This window comes from Tachyglossus aculeatus, chromosome 6 (assembly GCF_015852505.1).
Source record: "Tachyglossus aculeatus isolate mTacAcu1 chromosome 6, mTacAcu1.pri, whole genome shotgun sequence".
In the NCBI taxonomy this organism is placed as follows: Eukaryota; Metazoa; Chordata; class Mammalia; order Monotremata; family Tachyglossidae; genus Tachyglossus; species Tachyglossus aculeatus.
The window spans coordinates 18742630-18769073 of record NC_052071.1 but is presented as its reverse complement, the minus strand read 5'-3'; the positions used below and the strand labels follow the sequence as shown (position 1 = coordinate 18769073).

The 26444-nt window shown below is 45.8% G+C and overlaps 1 protein-coding gene across 2 annotated transcripts in view; it reads right to left on the bottom strand.

Moving 5' to 3' along the window:
• TENM1 (teneurin transmembrane protein 1) overlaps positions 1-26444 on the bottom strand; it is an 849492-nt gene that overhangs the window by 732299 nt on the left and 90749 nt on the right. Inside the window, exon 1 of one of the 2 annotated variants that reach the window (XM_038747612.1) lies at positions 14441-14799. The exons of the other annotated variant lie outside the window; for it this stretch is intronic. The gene's annotated coding sequence lies outside the window, so the exon portion shown is untranslated. Of the gene's footprint in view, positions 1-14440; positions 14800-26444 lie in introns of those variants that run through there. 2 annotated transcript variants of the gene reach the window in all.

Sequence of the window (26444 nt, the reverse complement as noted above, 5' to 3'; positions counted from 1 at the left end):
CTTCTCTGTCCCTCAGTTCCCTCATCTGGAAAACGGGGATGAAGACTGTGAGCCCCCCGTGGGACAACCTGATCACCTTGTAACCTCCACAGCGCTTAGAACAGTGCCTTGCACATAGTAAGTGCTCAATAAATGCTATTTAAAAATTATTATCAATATCAACATTAAGTAATTACAATTTTACACGCTCCAGTTTCCAGGCTGATTAGGATGGGAAAATGTGCAGGAAGCGACACTAAATGTCTAGGGAGTGGGTTTCTTCACCTTGAAGACGTAGTAAGAGAGCCAACCAATGCCAGATAAAGAATTGGATTTGGAATCAGAGGGTTTAAATTCCAAGTAGACAGGATGCCTGCTGTTAGGATGCTGCTGTGGCCTTACAGAGCACTATTGAGAAAGTAGGAAGCAAACGATGGAGGAGACTTGAAGGGACAGGAGTAAACAGTTCCAAAATCCTAGACCAGTGCTTTGCAAATAGTAAATGCTTAATAAATGCCATCATTATTATCATTAGTATTATTAAAACTGTTTCATAGCAGACTCTTATTTGATGCCCTTTGAGTAGACCCTGTTTCACCATTATAATATGTATTTTTAGTCAACGCTTATCTGTTTGAAGTCCCATTTACTGTTTGAACAGAATTTTACTACAAAATGCTGATCTTTTCTAAATGGAAATCTTTTTATATACAAATATACCTTGTGTTCTGAGCATCCACATCCTCACTGGTAACTACACAACTGAGAGACGAGACCAAAAGTCCTTCAAGAGAGTGGCTATTTTTCATCCTTATAACTGGACTAGACAACTGATTCCAAGGCCAGTCTGGGGACTGCTTTTTTCAAGGCATCGGAGAGTGCCAGGGAATATCTTATTGTCTACAGACCCTCTAGCTGGGAAACACTCTCTGAAATGGAGTGAAAGGTTGGTGACACTATGTTACATAAACTTCCAGTGTTCAAGCTGAGGAGTCTGTCCTGAGAGGTATAGACTGAAATCAGGCCTGGGCCTGAGGTTTAATTTAGTATGAACCAGTGTTTTAAGGTCATGCTACACTAGTGTTGTGGTTCTGGGAGAAATATCTCTCACTGTCCATATGCTCCCATATGCTTTTTGGGAAATCTAAAAAAAAAAAAAAAAAAAAAAAAAAAGGACATCAGAAGAAGCTCCCTGTGGGCACAGAAAGTATCTACCAAGCCCATATAAGTGCTCATAAATACCACTGATTGATCAAAGTTTATGGAGAAAAATAACTAAACCCCAGTGGTAGTCAACCAACTACCACACATGGTAAGTACAAATGACCTGCTTTTCATGTTACAAGCTCCTTTAGAATAATGATTTATAATATGCTCTTTAAGTACTCTCTAAAGGTCTTGTAAAGCAAATCAAAACCCATCTTCCCTATTTTCCAGCTTTTTTTTAATGGCATTTACAAAGTGCTTACTATGTGCAAAGCACTGTTCTAAGCATTGGGGAGGTTACAAGGTGATCAGGATGCCCCACAGGAGGCTCACAGTCTTAATCCCTATTTTACAGATGAGGTAACTGAGGCACAGAGAAGTTAAGTGTCTTGCCCAAAGTCACACAGCTGACAATTGGTGGAGCCAGGGTTTGAACACATGACCTCTGACTCCAAAGCCTGTGCTCTTTCCACTGAGCCATGCTGCTTCTCTTGTGAAATAAGGGCCTACCCAGTCCAAATCACACCTCACTGTGGTGCTAGTGGTGGAGGGAGGTGGGGTGGATCCTAAACAATGTAACTTGGAGAAACACCTGCTGGGATTTCGAACCAAAAAACAACCCCAGGGCAATGCATTTATTGCATGGGCTCAGAAGTTAGCCTGGGAATAAAAGGCCAACATGTGGGGCAAAGGCCACAGCAATGACTGAAGTGCCTATTCTGGTAGTCACCCACTGGTCTGTGGAGCTCCTGCAGAGTATCAACATTGTATGACACTCAATTTAGCTCTAAATACATTTTGTGTGTAAAATCGTGGACCCCTTGCAATGACCTGCATCCTTGTCCACCTACTCGCTTGTTGTCCTCCCGCCTCCACGAGAAACATACCAGCAGGAATGACAGTGCCCAATGCCAATCAATCCTCTAGAGCTAAAAATCGATTCCTTGGCCCAGGTTCTAAGACCCAAAGTCTTAGTGACGGAGCTGAGGCCCGTCTGCAGGCCTAGATGGGAGATTCGATCAACCGAGCGAGAGCAAGTTTTAAAAATAAAGCAAAGAAACACATACATCCTTGGAGCGAAAGCAGGGGTTTAGCAGACATTTTGCGGATACAAGTTCACTTTCTAAAAGGTCATCCTTTTCCAAACTTGGGGGGGTCCTTCCTTGGAAAGATCTGTTTGGGCTGCAGTAACACATTTCAAGTTAGAGCCAAAAGTCAATTTGTAGGACGGAGATAGCTTTAGTAAGAAATCTACAGGAGTGCAAAGGATGGGTAGGATGGAACTGAGTCAACTATCAATAGCTTTCCTGAATGAATCGTCTCGGAGGACATTTAATTTTAAATGTTCCTGGAAAAACCTGGATTATATAGGTATGCCATCTGTAACACTGTTTCATAATTTCAGTTAACAACTGTAGAGTTCTTATTAAAAGGTAGGCAATTTAGATACAGGCACTGTTATACCCAAAAGACCTATGGTCCAACTAATCTGGCACCCTCTGGTTGACAGGTGTCTCCACCAGATAGAGGCATTAGAAGGAATATGCACTCTTAAAACTCAACCAATTATGCAAAAACAGACGACTGGGAAATTTTCTCCCTGACATCAGCCACAGATCAGCATTTTCCCTGAAGTACGGGAACTGATACCTTCATGCTTCTATCTTGGCCGTTTTAAACCGCACAGCCTATTATTCACTCATATCAATATTTAGTCAAAGTGATTAAAATTTAATTCCGAATTCATTAAAATGAAGACTATTTTCTTCCTATGTACCATTACAGGAAAATGTTACCAAGTCATAAAGATGAACATTTAATATGTATCAGACCTTTTGGAAACACCAAATATCACTGACTAAAAGCTGTCTCCTTTCCTTTTCCTTCTCCTGTTGTATTTAAGCAGTGAGAAAGAACATAAGCATTTACTTGGTTATCCTCCTGACTAGGCAAAAGACCATAATTTAGAACTCCCAAGTACTTCAGAAGAAAACATACATCACTGGGGAGGTTAAATCACCCAAGAAACTGTGAAGATGCAACACAGCAAACCCAGTTTCCAGTCACGGGGTGTTACATTGAGTGACCTCTAAGATATCCACAAATAGGTCTCTTTTAAGAAATATGCCTAGCTTTAGAGGACGCATTCACTTTTTGAACCAATTATCAATGATCTGCGGGCTAAATTTCAGTTTTTCCATTTCTGAATATTCTCAGTTAATGAACTGGATATATTCCGTGGTGTTTTATCTAGAATCAAATGGAATAAATCCTGTGGCTTTTTTTTTCACAGACATATCTTTTTCTCTAGATAAAAAAGTTATGAGCTCAAATATTCAGAAACAGCAGCACATATATTTAGGAGAGTCTTTCTTGATACATAATCAAAATGCGGCCTCAAATAGAACAAGCGAATAATTGATAGTAACCTCTATTTGAGACACCCCCCACACTTGTACTTGCAGATATTAGTAAGTAGAGATAATACAGTTGCCTTGGCCTATGACTGGTTTTCCAAAAGTTTGCCATGAATAGAAATTTAGTTCTTAATAGGCTTTGTGACTCTAAAATTCAATTTTATAAACTGTAATCAGCCACAAAATGTTAGACGCATAATGTGAGAAATGCTAAAAGGCAATTTCCTTACTGTTGACTATTAATCAATTGACATAGTCAATCAAAATTAAAATAATCAATATCATTTATGGTGATTGATTAAATCACTGGGCTCTAGGGGGGCCAAATAAGGTACCCCAAACCATGGGGACACTGTACTGTTTTCAGATAAGATTTTTATATTTTAAAAGAATAAGTACCACAGGAATAACAAGTCATATATTTTGATTTACCGTATCCAATAGCTGAACTTCAAGTTATCATAAAACGTTCCCTATTCGAAATGCACACACCCTGGAAATCTTACAAAAATGTTTTACCGTTACAAATATACCTTGGAAAATATAGCACTGCTCCACCGCTTAATTGTAGGAGACATTCTTCATGTAATACCTACCCCGCTATATTTACTTGTAACATTTGAATCAATGCTCTTACTTGTGCTGCTTTTACAGCTTTACAAATGTCTGCTGGTCTCCCTCTTCAGAATGTAATCTCTCATCCCCCCCCCCCACTTCCATCCCCTCCCCACCGCACCTGTATATATGTTTATACAGATTTATTACTCTATTTTACTTGTACATATTTACTATACTATTTGTTAATGATGTGCATCTAGCTTTAATTCTGTTTGTTCTGACGACTTGACACCTGTCCACGTTTTGTTGTCCGTCTCCCACTTCTAGACTGTGAGCCTGTTGTTGGGTAGGGACCATCTCTATATGTTTCCGACTTGTACTTCCCAAGCGCTTAGTACAGTGCTCTGCACACAGTAAGCGCTCAATAAATACGATTGAATGAATGAATGGATAGGGTCAGCAGCTTTTACTTCTTCACTGTATGTTCCAAGCCACCGAGAACTCGGCTTTGCCCAGAGAAGGAGAAATTCCTGTCAAAACAAGTGGATCAACAGTCATGTTTATGGGATAAATTCCCAAGAGAGCACTGCTTGATCTTCCATTCTAGCCTATTAGTTATTTAATCTCTTAGGGTTGCTTTTATCAACATAATTCATAGTGGATTCAGTGAGGAAATGACAAAGAAAGCAAGATGCCCAGAGAGTTTATAATCCATCCAGCAAAGGCATTCGGTGAGCTGTTACTGTGTGTGGAGCATTGTAATAACCACCTGGAATACTACAATACTATAATCTAAAAATCAGACTCCGAATGAACCAAAGACTCATCTCAAGTTGCCAGCATGCCATTTCCGGTCCCATTAAATTTCCAGGGAAGCAGAAGCTGATTGGAAGGAACTAGATGTAGAAAGTTTTCATAAGTCAGCATTAGTTTCAAATACCATAGTCTCTTAAGCCTACCATGCATGTGACTGAAACTCAATATAGAAGCCCGGGAAACACGATGAGACTTTTTGAATATTCTGGGGCAAAATGACGGCCTTTTTCAATCCAACAGTTATGGAGTTGTGAGCGGAACAGTGAGGAAGCCCGGTGAATTCCCTTACTGTGAAAACTGTACTGCTTTCAAGGCTCTTGCAGGCTCAGTGCCTTCTTGATTTTTTTCCTTTCATCCTCAGACTTAGAGACTTCGCTGCTTCTACTGCCCTCCCTGGGTGGTTCCTTAAGTTCTGACAATTAAGATTCTTAATATTTTCTTTTTATGGTACTTTTAAAGTGCTTACTCTGTGGCAAGCACTGAAGCTCTGTGGTGGACATACATTAATCAGGTTGAACACAGTCCCTGTGCCGAATGGGTTTCTCAGTCTAAGTTGGAGGGAGAACAGATAAGAAATGCCCATTTCACAAACGAGGAAACTGAGGCCTAGGGAACTGAATAGGAAAATACGATTGATGATGAAGTGACTTGCCCAAGATCATACAAGAAGCAGCGCGGCTTAGTGGAAAGAGCGTGGGCTCGGGAGTCGGAGGTCATGGGTTCTGATCCTAGCTCCGCCACTTCTCTGCCATGTACCCTTGGGCACGTCACTTAACTTCTCTGTGCCTCAGTTCCGTCATCTGTAAAATGGGGATTAAGACTGTGAGCCCCACGCGGGACAACCTGATTACCTTGTATCCACCCCGGCGTTTAGAACAGCGCTTGCTACATAGTAAGCGCTTAACAAATACCATCATCATCATCACACAGCAGGCAAGTGGCAGAGCCGGGATGAGAATCTGGGTCCTGTGGCTCCCAGAGTGGTGCTTTATCCACTAGGCCGCGCTGGTTCCTCACTTACCGGAGAGGTAAGTTCCCAACTTGAGGAAGGATCAAATCTGGCACTCCAACCTCACTCTCTTCTAATATCTGTGCTGTTCTTAGAAACCCAGCTCCCTTCCCTGAGCAGCGGCATCATGACAGGAGAAGGGAACAGCTCACCGTTCTCTGCCTCTCTGATGCAGCCGCTGTCCTTACAAATCCTTGCACTGTCATAGATTCCTACCCCTCTAACTTATCTGTCTTGCTGCTGACCCCTCGTCCATGTCCTGCCTCTGGCCTGGAGCCCCCTCCCTTCTCCAATCCAATACATTATTGCTCTTCCCTACTCTTCAGAGCCTTATTGAAGCTACAACTTTTCCAAGCCCTCATTTCCTCTTCTCCCATACCCTTCTGCTTCATCCAGACTTGCTCTCTTTATTCATCACCCCTCCCAGCTCCATAGCACTCATGTATGTATCTATAATTTATTCATTTACATTAATGTCTGTCTCCCCCTGTACACTATAAACTCACTGTGGGCAGGGAATTTGTGTTTATTGTGTTATTCTGTACTCTCCCAAGTGCTTAGTACTGTGCTCTGAATGCAGTAAGCATTCAGTAAATGCAATTAAGTGAATGAATACCCCCAGAGATTAGCGAAGGAAAGGAAGTGATATATAGAGAGAAATAATAATAATAATGATAATAATAATGATATTTGTTAAGTGCTTATTATGTGCGAAGCACTGTTCTAAGGTCTGGGGGTGGGGGTACAAGGGGATCAGGTTGTCCCATGTGGGGCTCACAGTCTCAATCCCTGTTTTACAGATGAGGTAACTGAGGCACAGAGAAGTTAAGTGACTTGCCCAAAGTCACACAGCTGACAAGTGGCAGAGTCTGGATTAGAACCCATGACCTCTGACTCCCAAGCCCGGGATCTTTCCACTGAGCCATGCTGTAATTCCTAATCTATTTGAATGTCAGTCTACCCTGACTGAAGGTAAGCTCTCTGTGGGCAGGCTTCACATCTACCTACTCTATGATACTATACTCTTCCAAGCACTTAGTACAGTAAGTGTTTAGTATATACCACTGCAAACAAAAATGGAGCATACAATACAGTATATATGGGCTGGTAAGTGCTGAAAAGGTAGGAGAATGAATGAGTGGAAGTCATTTCAATCAAGTATTTATTGAGCACTTACTAGGTGCAGAGGACTTTACTAAGTGCTTGGGAAAGAACAATATAACAGAGTTGGGAAACACATTCAGTTCTCTGCATTTCTGTGAAACCCCAATTTAATAAGAAAATTTGTGTCCTAATACACTAACAGTATCTTCTGAAAACGTGGCTCACCAAGTCCAAACAGGCTAGTGTTGTCAGAAGAATGTTCCCCTAAGTTCTAACCAGGGCACATATTAAAATCATACATTATGGCAAAAGGGGATATATTTTTGCGGGATCCAGGGTATTCTTCTGTGTGCATTTATCTCATCTCTGAGGGAGTCAGGGGTATGAGGAAGAAAAATAGCAGAAGACAATGAAAGGCCCTGTGTAAGCTCAGTGATGAAGATAATAATAATAATAATAATGATAATAGCATTTATTAAACATTTACTATGTTCTAAGCACTGGGGAGGTTACAAGGTGATCAGATTGTCCCTCGGGGGGACTCACAGTCTTAATCCCCATTTTACAGATGAGGTAACTGAGGCACAGAAAAGTTAAGTGACTTGCCCAAAGTCACACAACTGACAATTGGCAGAGCCTGGATTTGAACCCACGACGTCTGACTCAGAAGCCCATGCTCCTTCCACTGAGCCACACTGCTTCTCCACACTGCTGATTGTTATGTGTATATAACTGCGTAAGTAAAATATCAGACATCTCATTTTACCATATTTACCTGCAAAATGTCATCCACCACAGTAAATAGAAGATGATTTTTGGTACTATATAATTTTTAGCAGTGATAGCCACAAGCCAGGGAAGGAGGAACAAAGGGGTGGAAAAATGGCAACAAAGCAAGTGGAGGAATTAAATTCACTAAGACTGCCACAAGTCTAAGGAAGGGGAGCTGAAGGTAGGGATATGGCAATTTGGCAAAACTCCTCACTATTGGCTTCAAAGCTCTCTATCATCTTGCCCCCTCCTACCTCACCTCCCTTCTCACTTTCTCCACCCCAGGCCGCAAACGCCGCTCCTCTGGTGCTATCCTTCTCATTGGGCCTCATTCTCACCTGTCTCGCCGTCAACCCATGGTCCATGTCCTACCTCTGGCTTGGAATGCTCTCCCTCCTCACATCCGCCAAACTAGCACACTTCCCCTCTTCAAAGCCCTACTCAAAGCTCACCTCCTCCAGGAGGCCTTTCCAGACTAAACCCCCCATTTCTTCTGCTCCTCCTTCCTCCCCATTGCCCCGACTCGCTCCCTTTGCTCTACCCCCTTTCCTGCCCACAACACTTGTGTATATATGTACATATTTATTATTCTATTCATTTTATTAATGATGTGTATATATATACAATGTTATTAATTTATATTGATGCTATTGATGCCTGTTCACTGTTTTGATGTCTGTCTACCCTCTTTTAGACTGTGAGCCCATTGTTGGGCAGGGAGTGTCTCTATTTATTGCTGAATTGTACTTTCCAAGAGCTTAGTACAGTGCTCTGCACACACTAAGTGCTGAATAATTCCAACTGAATGAACGAATGAATATAGGTGAGGGAGAGGAGGAGAATTAATTCATTTAGTACCTATAGAATGTTGCACTTTGGAGAATGCAATAAAAATAAGAGATACAGTGTCTTCTACCTTCCTCTTTCCTCTCCCGATATTTCTTCACTTGATTCTCTTTCTGCCTTATTGAAAGCCTTCATTCTTCTAAGATCCACACAATTGCCCTATCCCAGCCTTAAAGTTACAAGTACAGAAAAACTGAGGCAATTATCTGAGTGAATATAACACTGGTATTCACTCAAAAAGAAATAACAGACAGTTCATTTTAAGTCCTTTGGTTTGATTTTCTAAGGAATATTATTTTACCACAGATACAACTAAAAGTGCCAAAAATGTCAACTTCTTGGGTAGAAAAATCTATCCACATTAAAGGATACGATTTTGTAAACAGTCTGATATTCCCCAAGCACGTATCCAGTTAGTGTCCTCAATCAATCATATTGAGAACTTTCCTTGCGTAGGACACAACTGCTAAGTGCTTGGGAGAGTACAATACAACAGAGTTGGTAGGCATGTTCCCTCACAATAAAGAGCTTATACACTCTAGAGGTGGAGGCAAAACAGTAGTACAAATAAATTAATTGTGGAGCTGAATAAAGGCTACAGATCCAAATGCAAGTACCATGAGGTCCTGAATCCCAACTTCTAAGTGAACTATTATTTACCTTCTTGGAGATAAAGACATAGTGATAAGCATTTAAATCCTTATGATCCACATGAAAATTACCGTGGTTGGGATGAAATGACAGTATGTTCCATAGATGTATTTGTGATTTTAATTTCCTCCCACTAGATTGTATCCTCCTTGAGGACAAGGCTCAGCCATATTGTACTCTCCCAAGCACTTAGTATGGAGCCCTGCAACATAGTCAACAAGCACTCAATAAAATAACAATAATAATAATAATAATAATAGCATTTATTAAGTGCTTACTATGTGCCAAGCACTGTTCTAAGCACTGGGGAGGTTACAAGGTGATCAGGTTGTCCCACGGGGAGCTCACAGTCTTAATCCCCATTTTACAGATGAGGGAACTGAGGCCCAGAGAAGTGAAGTGACTTGCCCAAAGTCACACAGCTGATAAGTGGTGGAGCCGGGATTTGAACCCATGACCTCTGACTCCAAAGCCCGGGCTCTTTCCACTGAGTCATGCTGCTTCTCTAGAAAGTAGAAAATAGATCTATAGAAAGGCTTCTCTAGAAAATAGAAAGTGATTGATAAGTCTAGTTTACAGATTGTGGAAGTGGTAATCGAGACACAGATTCCAGGCCCAGCAATGGGTACTATCACTTTTTTTGGGGTGGGGGGGTGTATAAAAAGGGAACAGGAATTTTATGAGGGGATAAGTGAGAAAGCCACCATATTCAGCCCGGACAGAAAACTCTTGTCAGAGACATGGGCTGAGCTAGACCGCGAGTCCAGCCCAAAAAGCTGAGAAGCTGATTGCCCCCAGGGAGTAACACTACTGCTACTGACCTGCTGAGTCACCACTCAGGGTCTCGTTTTCCTTATCTGTTTAATTAGGACTATTATAACATCCGTTTAAAAGATAGTATTAAAATCCACGATTTGCCGCCAGTTCATATACCAAATCTACCTCCAAGTTGCTATATCCAAGAACTTACATTTTGGGGGTTTTAGTTCAGCTAAAAGACTCAGGTAGCATAAGATACAGTCCAATATTGCTGTGATGCCCTAAAACTTGAACTCCTGACTGAAGATGTCAGACTAACTTCCCCTTTCCAGTAGGATACGTCCCCTTTCACACAGGAGGGAAAGACTGGCAAAGAGACCGCAACACATGACTCATATGACCAGGGCTTTAGGGTTGGCACTTTCTTGTGAGGTACCTTTTCTTTTTTCTTCTCTGCCCTAGCCCTATCACATCAAAAGTTGGAATGTTGAGAGGAATCGGTGATCGTGACCAAGGAGAGTTCTGTCTGTGGTTGTGTGAAACCCAAGGGCTCTGGTTTTTCCTACCCCATGGCCTCCTCCCAGCAAATGATAAACAAACTGGACAGAGTTGAAACTGTTGAAGTTTTCCATTTTAAGTTGCTGTGAACGGAATTGGTGACCTTTCTGTCCTCCCCTTTTTATAATGTGACTATGTCTTCAAACTTTGTGGTTTTTAAACTTCATTCTACAGTGTTTCTCAAAATGTAAACAAGTGGTAAATCAATCAATCATGGCATTCATTTAGCGCTTACTGGGTGTGGAATGCTGTACTGAGCACTAGGAAAAGTACGATACAATAAGGTTGTCAGACACGTTCCCTGCCCACAACGAGCCGACATGATTGTAAAGTTGTCAGAGACAACTGACTTGACTGGATTGCTGGAGATCTAGACTTGAGAAAACTGTCAGGAGTGTGGAGCATTTCAGAAATCATGCCTTCCAAAATCAGTCATTTCTCTCTGTCTTATTTTCTTACATTTCAAAATCTACTGAAAATTTAGTTAAGAACTGATACAGGAAACCAGCCTTAGAACCATTAAGCCAGATTCATATTACCAATTCCAGGAAAAAAAATCTTTAGATTATTTTTCTTAAATGAAATTATTACTTTCCATTACTAAAATGCTCAGGAATGGAAGCAAATTCTGAAACACTTCTAAGCAATTTGAAATCTGCTAGATCCAGTTACGGGCTTAAAAAAAAAATCAAACGATATTGCTCTTTGTCTATTGCTATATACTCATGTGTGTATAAACCAAAAAGCTGAATAACATCTCTTATTTATCTCTATTTATTTACTGCTTCATGTGTACTATTATCAGAAAATGAATTCCAAAATGGTAAACAAGGTAAAATTGTAGGAATACATTATTGTTCTGAACTTTGAATTCTCAGCAATTTTAAGCAATGTACAAAATTACAATAAGATCCTCATTCACGCATTTTTATCTGGTGATTAGTCAATCTGTTTTTTTTTTTTTATTTTCCAATGCACTCTTTTCACTAACTTAAATATAAGATCTATTTCCTGAGCACACAACTAGCCCATTTCGGAGTGAGACTATCGCCTATCATTCTGTCTTGAAAAAAAAAAATATACCAAGTAAGGCATTTCAATTCTAGAGAGCTGTACTTTCTATTGCCTTAAAACATTCAGTAAAATGTTTTAATGTTTGCTCAGATAAAAAATATGATGTGATTTGAGATCACTAAGTGAGGCATGACTCTCAATCTGCAGCGTCCACTGAAACATTATACTTCATCCTTAGGCAGTGAAATTCTTCAAAAACTAGCACTTCAAGAGAAATATTCACATAAAGCTAGTGAATTCTATTTGCCTTGCTGTCTTTATCCACAACGGAAGGAACTATGATTTGGCGGGGAGGGAGGGGGCAATAGATAGCGGACAAACATACCAATCCCAATCTTTCAAGACACGGTAGAAATCAAAGTTCTCCTAACATTGTTATCACGAGCAACGTATCACAAGTAAATTTTAGAGTTTGACAACTTAAAGCGTTTAGAGCAGATTACACTGTTTAGATTCAACAAGAGAATCTTTTTGCAAAGACTATCATAAAAGGTACAAAGACTATTCAAGGGAATAATATTTGCTGTAAAGTACTTTTTGACATGATGGCTAGATCTCAATTTGACATTTAAACAGAGAAGGTGTTTTTCTTTAGGCCTACGGACCTTGCCTTGATAGCGGACAAATACCCCTTTTTTAAAAAAAAAAATCCCATTAACTCATATATTGCTGAAAACCTTTTTTCAAAGTATTTTTTTTAACAAACGATTTTTTCCCGATTCATATTAACCCACTGAAAGGATAGATTCTAATTCTCTCTTGCAAATTCGTGTCGGCACCACTGTGAAGTGAAATAGTCAAGGAACACCTGTGCTCTCAAAACCCTCTGGGGAGAACACAACCACCTGAAAAGTTTTAAGTGCTACTTATAGCATGGACTAATTTTAGAAATTACCTGTAGTCTATTTCAGATGTTTGTGTGATGTCCAAGAGCATTAAATGGTTCCGACACTATTTGGGCATCATGAGGGTGCTTGCTGCTCTTATCAAACCGTGGAGTAACAAACATACATACGAACACACACACACACACACACACACACTGCCTCCATGTACGTTTGTAGATAAGCTCAAAGATTTCCTTTATGTCTTTGGGAAAGATATGAAAAACCTAAATTCTATGTTCCTGGGATCATTTACCTGAGGGAACGTTTTATGCTTCATGAACGATCTTTTTCATTAATGATGAGGTATTAATGGCAATAAAAAAAGAAAGCACACAAAGGGGAAACAAGTTACAGATGAGCTTTGTCACTCTTATACTTTTACATCCCTGATCGATTCAAAAATGTTCTTCTTATGCAGCATCCTGTGCTACTGCATATCCAAATAAAGTGAGAGGTTTGGAAATCCCAGGCAGGGAAGTACGAACTTGAAAACAAACAGGTTGAGGAGCGAGATTTACTTGCTCAGCTCCCTGCATCTAACTTGTTAATTCTAATTATGGAGAAAACGACCAAGAACTCTATCTCTGACCTTTAGTTACCAGGAACTTGATCAATGAAATGTTACCATAACAGCACTTATGTCAGCACACTGTTTTCCAAAGCTGACGGGCATCCACTTTTCGGCTTGGAGACCCAATAGAGCTTGCTGTTATTAGAGTATTTCCAACGCACCCCAAAGGAAGCACAGCTGTCCAATTAACCCATTCCGAAAAGGAGGGAGGGAGGAAGGGGGGAGTTTTTCCTCTATATATTAACAAAACCCCAAAGGCCAGGATACATCTATGCCCTGCCTGAAGTCTTTGACTGGGTTTTACCTCGAACCCGCCGCCCTCCACAACAAGACAGGAGGAGAAATGACCCTCACCTGTGTCCATACACACACACACACACACGCATACACAAACACACACACACACACGGTCTCACAACTCTGTAACACAGGCTGCACCTGGTGGGGGACAGAACTGTTCCAATGCACGTCTAGCTGCAAGCATTATCTTTTAAGAAGCCAAGACATCCCCCGGGGGGGAAAGACCCCTAAATCATCATCATCATCATCATCATCATCAATCGTCTTTATTGAGCGCTTACTATGTGCAGAGCACTGGACTAAGCGCTTGGGAAGTACAAACTGGCAACATATAGAGACAGTCCCTACCCAACGGTGGGCTCACAGTCTAAAAGGGGGAGACAGAGAACAAAACCAAACGTACTAACAAAATAAAATAAATAGAATAGATATGTACAAATAAATGATACACGTGCCCAGTGGGACTAAGCGCTTGGGAAGTACAAAGTGGCAACATATAGAGACAGTCCCTACCCAACGGTGGGCTCACAGTCTAAAAGGGGGAGAGAGAGAACAAAACCAAACGTACTAACAAAATAAAATAAATAGAATAGATATGTACAAATAAATGATACACGTGCCCAGTGGGACTAAGCGCTTGGGAAGTACAAAGTGGCAACATATAGAGACAGTCCCTACCCAACGGTGGGCTCACAGTCTAAAAGGGGGAGAGAGAGAACAAAACCAAACGTACTAACAAAATAAAATAAATAGAATAGATATGTACAAATAAAATAAATGATACACGTGCCCAGTGGGAGGCTCCAGGTCTTGCACAGCGCCTACCCCAACGTTGGCACTCCGGAAACGTCCACTTAGTGGGCAAAGCCGGGCACCCCTCAAGGTGGGCAGAGGGAGATGGAGGGGATTATAAGGCAGGGAAGGGGAAACATACCTTAGTCCGGCCGCAAGCTTGAAAAGCAGAGCCAAGGGCTTGGGCGCTGGACGCCTCCGTTCTCCACCAACCCCCGCCTCTCATCCGTGTGCGCGGGCAACGGATGCCCCCCGGGGAAACTGAGGCTCGGCTGGAGGGGGCCTGGCCGGTGGTCCGGAGGAGGCCGGGGAAGCGGAGGCGTGGCCTCGGAGGGGGGCGAGCCACGGGCTCTGCCCCAGCTGGAGATGATTGCCCACCTTGGCACGCGTCTTCTCCCTTCCTCGTGCCCCCTCTTCGTTGCCCGGAGACGCTGCCCTCGCCCCCCGTGCTACCGGGCCCGGCGCGGGTCCCCGGCGTCCTCGGGCTCCAGCCTGCTGGTCCCGGTGGCCCCCCGAGGCGGGGGCAGGCCGGCCCCCCCCCCCCAGAAGGGGTCCCCCAAATCCAAAGGGGGCGGGGGGAAGGAGGGAGGGTTTGCACTCCCACCCGGTGCCCGCTAAGTTCCTGCGGGGGTGGGCCCGTCCTGCCCGGCTGTGCCCGCCCTGGGGCAGACCCTCAGCCCGCTAAACCTTGGCAGCCCCCACGGGGGTCGCCCCCGGAAAGCCCCATGGCCCGCCCCATGGCCCCCCCGGAGCTGGGGCGGCGGGCTCCCCGCCTCTCCTCGAAGCCTTCGCCTTCTTGCTCCTTGCTCCTTTCTCCCCCGCCGCCTCTCCCCGGCCCCGGCTCCCCACCGGCTCCCCACCGGCTCGGCGGGCTGGCGACGGCCGGGAGGTGGCAGAGGTGCGGGGGGGGGGCGGAGGCGCGGGGGGCGGGGGCGGGGGCGGGGCCCGCCGGGCCGGGCCCGAGGGGATGCGCTGCAAGGGCCGGAGGATGCGTGCGGGGCGTGGGGAGGGCAGGGGACGGGGCAGAGGATGCCTGCGGGGCGTGGGGATGTCCTGGAAGGGGCAGAGGATGGGTGCGGGGCGTGGGGATGTTTTGGAAGGGGCAGAGGATGCGTGCGGGGCTTGGGGATGGCAGAGGATGTGGCAGAGGATGCGTGGGGATGGCCTGGAAGGGGTTGAGGATGCGTGTGGGGCTTGGGGATGGCAGAGGATGCGTGCGGGGCGTGGGGATGTCCTGGAAGGGGCTGAGGATGCGTGCGGGGCTTGGGGAGGGCAGAGGATGCGTGCGGGGCGTGGGGATGTCCTGGAAGGGGCAGAGGATGCGTGCGGGGCTTGGGGATGGCAGAGGATGTGTGCGGGGCGTGGGGATGTTCTGGAAGGGGCAGAGGCTGCGTGCGGGGCGTGGGGATGGCAGAGGACTGCGTGCGGGGCGTGGGGATGTTCTGGAAGGGGCAGAGGCTGCGTGCGGGGTGTGGGGATGTTCTGGAAGGGGCAGAGGCTGCGTGCGGGGTGTGGGGATGTCTGAGGATGTGGCAGAGGATTTGTGCGGGGCGAGGGGATGCGAGGGAGGTGGCAGAGGACGCGCACGCGTGTGCGGGGCGAGGGGATGTGGCAGAGGCTGCGTGCGGGGCGTGGGGATGGCAGAGGATGTGGCAGAGGATGTACGCGGGGCGTGGGGATATCAGAGGATGTGGCAGAGGATTTGTGCGGGGCGAGGGGATGTCTGAGGATGTGGCAGAGGATTTGTGCGGGGCGAGGGGATGTCTGAGGATGTGGCAGAGGATTTGTGCGGGGCGAGAGGATGTCTGAGGATGTGGCAGAGGATCTGTGCGGGGCGAGGGGATGTCTGAGGATGTGGCAGAGGATCTGTGCGGGGCGAGGGGATGTCTGAGGATGTGGCAGAGGATCTGTGCGGGGCGAGAGGATGTCTGAGGATGTGGCAGAGGATCTGTGCGGGGCGTTGGGGTGTGCTGGTAGGGCTAGAGGCTGCGTGCGGGGCGTGGGGATGTCCTGGATGTGGCAGAGCGAGATGATGTCTGAGGATGGGTGCGGGGCGTGGGGATGTGCTGCAAGGGGCAGAGGCTGCGTGCGGGGCGTGCGGATGTCAGAGGATATGGGAGGGCTGTGGAAGAGGCTGGGTGCGGGGCGTGGGGAGGGCAGAGGATGGGGCAGAGGCTGCGCGCGGGGCGTGGGGAAAGGGCTGAAGAGCAGCAAGAGGCTGCGGGAGAGGCTGAGCTCCTCCTCCCGCGCCCATCCGAGGCTGGCCCGTGCGCGCTGTGGCCGGGTGGCAGCCCCCCAAAAAGGCAGAAAATCCCCCCGGCCCGGCCCCACTACTGGGCAGCGGGGCCCTCTCCGGTTCACCGGCAGGCCCCACCTGTCCTCCCTAGCCCCCCAGGCAGGAGCTGGGGGCTGCCACCCGCCAGGTTGCCAGCGCATCGCCAAGTGCCAGGCTGCCGGCTGCCACGGGGGACTTGCAGAGCAGAAGGGGGCAGAGGGGTGGGGGGGGGGGGGGGGTGGGGGGGGTCCTGCTCCCATCCTAAGTGCCATCCCCGCGAGCCTGGGCACAGGGGGAGGAGGAGTCAGGGGCCGATAGGGAAAGGAGCGGCGGCTGTGGCCGGGGGGATTGATGACTGGCCAAAGCCGATCAGGTTGGGTCTGTCGTTAATAATGATGGCATTGGCGAAGCGCTTACTATGTGCCAGGCACTGTTCTGAGCGCTCCCGAATCGAAGGGTTCCCCGCCCCCTGATGGGGGTGGGGAAGGGGATGATCTGGTACCCAGGGAGGGCTGGGGGGGGCGGGGGAGCTTCTTTTACAGTGAGACGTTGGCACCCAATTGAGGAGGGGGGCAGCGCTCTGCACACAGTAAGCGCTCAATAAATACGATTGATGATGATAAATACGACTGATATGAATGAGGTGGGGGGGCGGCGGTACACTCCCGATTTTCAGCAAATGTGGCCAGGGGCGCCCCACGCATCAACTTTGGCCTTGTTCTCTCCTGCCCCCTCCCCGCCCCCGGAGCCCCCTCTCTCCAATCAATCAATCAATCAATCAATCAATCAATCAATCGCATGTATTGAGCGCTTACTGTGTGCAGAGCACTGTACTAAGCGCTTGGGAAGTACAAGCGGGCAACAACTCTCCAAGCCCCTGCCCATCTCTGCCCCCTCCCCTGGGTCTCCCCAGAAGCCGACGGCCAGGCTGGCTGCCAGGAAGCCTGGCTCTCTCCAGCCTTGCCTGCCACTCTGGAGGCCGGGAGGGCCCTGGCACGGCTGGCAGAGGCGCCGCTCTGCCCTAGGTGCCATCCCCGCGAGCCTGGGCACAGCTGGCATGGGCTCTGTTCTTCCTGCTCCCATCCTAAGTGCCATCCCCGCGAGCCTGGGCACAGCTGGCATGGGCTCTGTTCTTCCTGCTCCCATCCTAAGTGCCCTCCCTCCGGGCCTGGGCACGGCTGGCAGGGGCTCTGTTCTTCCTGCTCCCATCCTAAGTGCCATCCCCGCGAGCCTGGGCACAGATGGCATGGGCTCTGTTCTTCCTGCTCCCATCCTAAGTGCCCTCCCTCCGGGCCTGGGCACGGCTGGCAGGGGCTCTCCTCTTCCTGCTCCCTCCCCGCGAGCCTGGGCACAGATGGCATGGGCTCTGTTCTTCCTGCTCCCACCCTAAGTGCCCTCCCTCCGGGCCTGGGCACGGCTGGCAGGGGCTCTACTCTTCCCGTTCTCTCCCCGCGAGGCTGGGCACAGCTGGCAGGGGAGCTGTTCAGCTCTGCTCTCTCCCTGGTGCCCTCCCTGCCTCCTCTCCCCTTCCCGGGAGCCTGGGCACAGATGGTAGGAGCTCTAATTCTGCCCTGCTCCCTCCCTAGGTGCCCTCTCTCCGAGCTTGGGCACGGCTGGCAGGGGCATTACTCTTCCCTCCGCTCCTCCTCTCGCCCAGACTTTTCCAGGGCTCCTCGGCTCTGCTGCCCTGTCCCCTCGGTGGCCACCCCAGCTCCCGTGGAAACTGTGCCAGGGCAGGGGGAGCCTGGAGATGCAGCGGCATCGTTTGCCCCGGCTGGCAGAGAGACAAGAGCCCGAAGCTCGTCGGAAAAAGGAGAGGAGAGATGATTTGGGGGCTGGCGTCATCTGCCAGGGCCCCCCTATCTGAGACTGGAGGGATGAAGCCCAAGTGGCACGTTTGGCAGGAGCTGACAGCAGAGAGACAGGACAATCTCCATCCCCATTCCCAACCCTAACTCCATTCCCATCTCCACCTCCACAATAATAATAATAATGATGATGGTATTTGTTAAGCGCTTACTATGCGCGAAGCACTGTTCTGAGCGCTGGGGGGATACAAGGTGGTCAGGTTGTCCCACGTGGGGCTCACAGTCTTAATCCCCATTTTACAGATGAGGGAACTGAGGCCCAGAGAAGTTAAGTGGCTTGCCGAAAGCCACACAGCTGACAAGTGGCGGAGCCGGAATTTGAACCCATGACCTCTGACTCCAAAGCCCGTGCTCTTTCCACTGAGCCACGCTGCTTCTCCATCCCCAACCCCATCCCCATCTCCATTTCCATCCCCATCTCCAAAGGACCATCCAGGGCGGGGTGCTTCTCCGGCGGGCCCTTTTAGACTGCGAGCCCACTGTTGGGCAGGGACGGTCTCTATATGTTGCCAATTTGTACTTCCCAAGCGCTTAGTACAGTGCTCTGCACACAGTAAGCGCTCAATAAATACGATTGATGATGATGATGACGGAACACTTTAGGAAGGCATGGCCTCCTAAGAGAGCAACCCTCTCCGGACATGATGGGGAATATTTATATTTTTTTTGCTATTTGGAATCATCACCCCCGTAATTCGTGAGAAATAGTTCCACGGCTGTTTCCACTACCCAGATTTCGAAAATGCAGTTAGGAGGATGAAAGAGTGCGGGGTTAATGACAAGCAACAGATCTGCTGTATTGGACTTTCCCAAGCACTTAGCACAGTGTTCTGCACACAGTAAGCGCTCAATAAATGTGATCAAATGAATCTGGGTTTCTCCCGGATGATCTCTTTTAAAGGTGGAAATAACTCACCTCCCTCTCCTCCAAAAAACATGTACAAAAAAGCCAAACCAACAAAAAACAGGCGTGCTCTATGAACATACTTGAAACTCAACTCTCTCCGTCAGTTTACAGAGTCTGTTAAATTCTGAATTTCATCTGGAGAAGACTTTCAGTCTTGAGGGCAGCCGGAGGGTGCTAATGCTACACGGGCTCGCCGTCACCTGCTCAGTAATAGGGATCCTTCCTTAGACTACTTTCATGTAGGAAATCGGTGAACTGCGAGTCTAGGTGGTAGAGTCTCATTAAAGATAAGGGGGACAGAGAACATTTAGAGAGCAGGAAGTAGGGAGGACATCTTCTTGGAGATGGAACGTGAATATCGTGAATATGCCGTCATCTCCCTTCTTTTGTTACCCCTAGGAGTGCCGCTTTTGAAGTCACTCAGAAGCAGAGACACTTGGGTCTTGAATTTATGGGAGGACGGTCGGCCTACACTTCTCTCTGGGCACTGCAGCATTCAATTTAATCTCTTCTTGATCTTTTCTCCATCTCCTCCTCTTTTATTTACTGGTGTTCTGACTCCTTTTCCTTTCTATCTGCCTTCTAGATTGGCCTTTCACTTCCCCCCATTGCCCTCGATCCACTAGACTCCAACTGCCCCTTCCCTGTAGTTACTTCAACCCATTTACCCTCCTAATCCCACAGTAACGCAAGGCCCAGCGCAAAACTCGTTCCTGACAGTTGATTTACTGCTTCGAAGAGATGCCCATATCCTGAAACTGGAGGTGGATTTCCTAAAGCATTTACTCAGCTTTAGATATTCCTTGGACACATTTAAACAACAGGAAATTGCAAAACTGCCCTAGTAATTCTACCTTTGAGGCTGAGCTAGAATATATCTGATGCGGGTACAGTAAATTGCCAATTTTACAGTAGTTAGTCTCAAAGGATAGTAGAGCCAATTAAATGTGATAAAACTTTTCAGATTTTCATTGTTAAATGAATTTCCTAGGAATTTAAAGATGCTGAGTAACCCCGCATCCCACTCACACACACACACATATATACACAAAACCCTTTAAAATTTCTATATTTTTCATTCTCAGAGTGAAAAACTGCATAATCATTCACGAAGCCTCCTTTTACCCATGTGAAGGAGGTCAACAATATTATTTTCCTTGTGCAGGTGGTTTTCCAAGACTAAAGAATTCAGAACCAGAGGTCAACATGCAGAACACCTGATTTTTTTTTTCTATTTACAAACTTGCTGTGAATAGCTTGAAAAACAAATCATCTATTTGGACTAGGTTTAGCACCAGTAGTGCTTAGACAAGAAACAGAAATGAAAATAATCTTTTTTCCCCAACAGTACAGCACATTGAGGCTCTGTGTTGCATTACAACTTGTACCCATGTCTGCACTTTTAGGTGGTCCAGGAGACCTCCCCTTTGACAGCTCCTGACAGTCTTGTGCTACTTTCTTAGGTTGCCCCAGTCAACGTAGATTCTGAATGCTACTCTTAAAGATCCCCCAAAGCAGCGACATGAGGGAACAAGGGGAAAATAAATGAGGGTCAAGAAGGCCGAAATGTTACTTGCTAGTGAGATGGAAAGCTCACGGCTCGATTGGGTGAACTGGGAAGTGGGAATAGGGGTATCTGGGTTCAGAAACTTGTGTCCCGTCTGCATACTAAAATCCCCCAACTGAAAGAGAAGCCCTTAACATCAGGTGTGGCCCTTGAAGATTTGGGCACTAATCCAAACTGTTAGAAAAACACCAATGTCAAGGGTCCCTTCTCAATGGACACAATTGAAAATACGACCATTTTGAATCTTGTTCCTTAATGCCTCCACAATGTGTGTAACTGCAGTCATCGTGAAGGTTAGAATTGATTATTCTAATGTCATCAAAATCACATCATCTATTTCCATGGGAATGAATACTTTCCCACATCCGCATTAGGTCTGAGGGACTGTTAACCCGCTTTTGCATCTGCTCCACGTAGTTTATGAGGATCTACAGTCCAAAATGAAAACATAAACACACCTTCTTCTCCTCCTCCAATGCCTGGGCCACCTGATTCAGACTTTTGACTCTTTCATCAAAACCCCTGTCCCTAACCTCCCCGAGGTCCTGCCCTAATGACCTTACCACCTAATTTACTGATATAATTGAAATCATCAGGTGTGATGTCCCTAAAACTTTCCCTGCATCTCTGCAGTCCCAACCCCTTCCTACTTCTCCCATCCTTCTCAGAAAAATATTAAGAGGAAATTTCCCACTTCCTTTGAAGATGATGATGATGGTGACATTTATTAAGCGCTTACTATGTGCAACACACTGTTCTAAGGGCTGGGTAGGTTACAAGGTGATCAGGTTGTCCTACGGGGGCTCACAGTCTTAATCCTCATTTTACAGATGAGGGAATTGAGGCACAGAGAAGTTAAGTGACTTGCCCAAAGTCACATAGCTGACAATTGTCAGAGCAGGGATTTGAACCCATGACTTCTGACTCCAAAGCCCGTGCTCTTTCCACTGAGCCACGCTGCTTCTCTGCCTTCCTTGCCATACCTAACCCTCCACCTACACTTCATTCATTCAATCACATTTATTGAGCGCTTACTGTGTGCAGAGCACTGTACTTGGAAAATACAATTCAGCAATAATGAGAGACAAGCCCTACCCACAACGGGTTTACAGTCTTGGGGGAGAAGGGGAGACAGACATCAATACAAGTAAACAGGCATCAATATAAACAAATAGAATTACAGATATATATATATGGATATACATAAGTGCTGTGGGGTGGGGAGGGGGGAGAAGAGGAGAGGGAATGAGTCAAGGTGATGCAGAAGAGAGGGGGAACTGAGGAAAAGGGGGCTTAGTCTGGGAAGGCCTCTTGGAGGAGGTGCATCTTCAGTAGGGCTTTGAAAGGGGTAAGTGTGATAGTTTGGCGGATGTGAGGAGGGAGGGCATTTCAGACCAGAGGTAGGATGTGGGCCAGGGGTCGGAGGCCAAACAGGTGAGAATGAGGTGGGGTGAGAAGGTTAGCACCTGAGGAGTGGAGTGTGAGGGATGGGATGTAGAAGGAGAGACGGGAGGTGAGGTAGGAGAGGAAAAGGTGATGGAGAGCTTCAAAGCCAATAGTGACGAGTTTTTGTTTGATGCGGATGATGATAAGCAACCACTGGAGATTTTTTTAGGAGGGGTGCGACATGCCCTGAATGTGTCTGTAGAAAGATGTAGAAAGTGTTTTCGGTAGAAAATACTTCACTCTGCTGCACAGATTATTTTCCTAAAAAACTTCAGTTTACATCTCTCACTTTCTCTATCTGTAAATTATTTTAATGTTTGTCTATCCCTTTAGACTGTAAGTTCCTTGTGGACAGGACAGTGACTGTGAGTCCACTGTTGGGTAGGGACTGTCTCTATATGTTGCCAACTTGTACTTCCCAAGCGCTTACTACAGTGCTCTGCATACAGTAAGTGCTCAATAAATACGATTGATTGATTGACAGGGAACACGCCTGCCTGCTCTACTGTATTTTACTCGCCCAAGCACCTAACACAGTTAGCCCCCGGCATTCAGTAGGCCCTCAATAAAGACCACTGATAGTTTGATTCTTTTCTTTGGCTGCAGTGGCAGGAAATATAAACAGATCAGGAAACAATCACCTACTTTTGCTAGAAATTATATTTCAACCCAGCAGAGGATCCCCAGTGGGAGACTCGGGCATGTTGGAGAAAGTATGCCTGACTGGTTCAAACTATTACTAGATTGTGCACTGTGATCACTAGCTCAAAAAAGCTATAACACCCTATCATCAAAATCACGAGATATGTTTCTGTCAGCCACTCCAGCTCTGTTCCAGAGATGAACACTGAGGTACAGGAGGAAGAAAGCTATTGCTGACCTTTTCTAATTCAGGGTAGGGTCCTGTTTCACCATGCTCTGAGATCTGACACCACTCCATTGGCGAGAGAAGGTTTGGATTTGATAGGGGAAGAGCAGAAGGGAAGCTGGTTCAAACTTTTGACTGAGGTGAATGACTTTTATGCCCTAAATTTTCCCCAAGCTCTGCTCGTAACCTTATTCTAACCTTAGCTTTCAAAGAGTCTGTGATGATGGGCCATTGGAGTTTCAAATTGTGACTGAGTTGGGATTATTTCAATTTTCAAATTCCAATTCATAAAACAGGCAATAGGAAGAATTTCTATACTATGGTAAAAATATGAGATACTGAATCCTGGGCTCATTGACTAGGAACTACCCAGCCAAACGTGAATAACAAAAATTACATGACTAGTAATTTCTTTACCACCTTTCACCCCACATTCAAATTCAAATTTTTTTTTATACATTTGCCGTTTTTGTTGTAAATGTTACTCTTTGCCAGTGACTGCAAATAAAATAATAATATTGGTATTTGTTGAGTGCTTACTAATTGCTGGAGTGGATAGAAGATAGTCAGGTGAGACACAGTCCCCTATCCCACATGTGGCTCACAGTTTAAGTGGAAAGGAGAAACAAGTATGGCGTAGTACACAGAACTCAGGCCTGAGAAGTCAGAAGGACCTGAGATCTAATTCCTGGCTGTGTCACTTGTCTGCTGTGTGACCTTGAGCAAGTCACTTCACGTCTTCATGCCTTGGTTCCATCATTTGTAAAATGGGGATTAAGACTGTGAACCTCATGTGGGACATGGACTATGTCCAACCTGATTATCTGTATCTACCCCAGTGCTTAGTTCAGTGTCTGGCACATAATGAGTGCTCAACAAATATCACAATTTTATTATTATTATTAGAACAGGGACAGAATCCTCATTTTATAGATGAAGAAACTGAGACATTCTGTGAAATTAGTTTAAGTGACTCACCCAAGATAACCCAGCAGATAAATGGCAGAGCTGGGATTAGAAACCAGGTCCACTGACTCCAAGGGCTGTAGTCTTTCCACTGGGCAACACTTAATGTCTCTTTCTAAACCGTATGATTGCAACACGTATTGTCTCAAGGAAAATAGACTGATTTTCAGATTTCCCACCCGGCACAGTAATCGTTTCCTATTTCCTCACGTAGACTCAGTCGGAGTGATGAAATTCCACTCTAGATTAGGCGTTTAGAAGATGTAGAGGACAATCTGGACTGTCCTTTCGAGGTTTAAGCGCACTTGAACTTCACTTTTATTTTATGACATGATCCTAACCTTTTAAGTGAATTATGACCGTGGAGTTGAATTACAGGTATCTATTAATTTACATTTAAATAACTGAAGCATGGAGTGCTTCTAAAATCCAGGCATAATAAACGTCAGAAGGCTTTAATAGTCACGCGCCTCAATTACTGCTCAACGTTTCCAATTAGACATTTCGTCAAAAAGAGATCGGGGTATTGTATCATGTGCAGAGTTTGTATCTTTGACTTTCTGTGAAATTCCTGAATTAGGAAGGTATTTTTTTCTCCACTCAAAAGTGCTCGGTAATTCCGAGGATGTGATATTACGCTAACAATCATTATCCATCACGAGGGCAGCAGAGAGCCAGACGAAGCAACAGAGATATTTAACTTCATCGGAACTATTTGTGAACCACACACTGCCAGAAGACACTGCCGCAAAAATTAATGGGGGATGGCAATTAGTGAACATTTCCAGATGAAAGTGAAAACCTTCTTCATTTTCGGGCAGCTGTGCACCTCTTCCTCCAACATGCTTTCCCTGAAAAAATCCCAGTATCCCAAAGAACCCATCTGTCGACCCATGTATATGTATTTGCTTATCCTTGTCTTCAGCAAGTATATTGGCTATTGAAGCAGTGTGGCTCAGTGGCTAGAGCACAGGGTCGAGAGTCAGAAGATCATGAGTTCAAATCCTGGTTCCGCCAACTGTCAGCTCTGTGACTTTGGGCAAGTCACTTAACTCCTTCTACACTGTGAGCCCGCTGTTGGGTAGAGACCGTCTCTTTATGTTGCCAACTTGTTCTTCCCAAGCGCTTAGTACAGTGCTCTGCATACAGTAAGCGCTCAATAAATATGACTGAATGAATGAATTCTCTATGCCTCAGTTACCTCATCTGTAAAATGGGGATGAAGACTGTGAGCCCCACGTGGGACAACCTGATCACCTCGCATCCTCCCCAGCGCTTAGAACAGTGCTTTGCACATAGTAACCACTTAACAAATGCTATTATTAGTATTAATCCCGGGTCTGCCACTTGTCTGCTGTGTGACCTTGGGTAAGTCATGTTATTTTTCTGGGCTTCAGTTACCTCAACTGTAAAATGGGGACTGTGAGCCCCCCATGGGCTAGGGACTGTGTCCAACCCAATTTGCTTGTATAATAATAATTATAATAATTGTGGTGTTTGTTAAGCATTTACTATGTGCCAAGCATTGTTCCAAGTGCTGAGGCAGATACAAGGTAAACAGGTTGTCCCACGTGGGACTCAGTCTTAACCCCCATTTTACAGAAGAGGTAACTGAGGCACAGAGAAGTGAAGTGACTGGCCCAAGTTCACACAGCAGACAAGTTTCAGAGCTGGTATTAGAACCTACATCTTATGACTCCCAAGCCTGTGCTCTTTCCACTATGCCACGCTGCTTCTCTATCCACCCAGCGCTTAGTACAGTGCCTGGAACACTATAAGTGCTTGATAAATACCATTACCATTCTCCCTTCAGCATTGACCTTGTACATGAATTTGCACTCTTTATTCGCACCCACCTTCAGCCTCACAACACTCAGTACATATCCGTAATTTATTTATAATTGATGTCTGTCTCCTCCTCTGGAATGCTAGCTTCATATGGGAAGAGAACAAGTCTACCAACTTTGTTATATTGTACTTTTCCAAACGCTTAGTACAGTGCCCTGAGCACAGTGAGTGCTCAATAAATATGACTGATTATTTTGATTATTTTTCAAATGCTGTTATATATGTCTCCCTATCACAATATAAAATTCCTCGTGCTTGTTTTGTACTTCCCAAGAGCTCAGTAGTAGTTGTAATAATAATAAGAATAATAATGATAATCATGGTTGTTTGTTAAGTGCTTATTTGTGCCAGCACTGTTCTAAGTGCTGGGGTAGATACAACCTAATCAAGTTGGACACAGT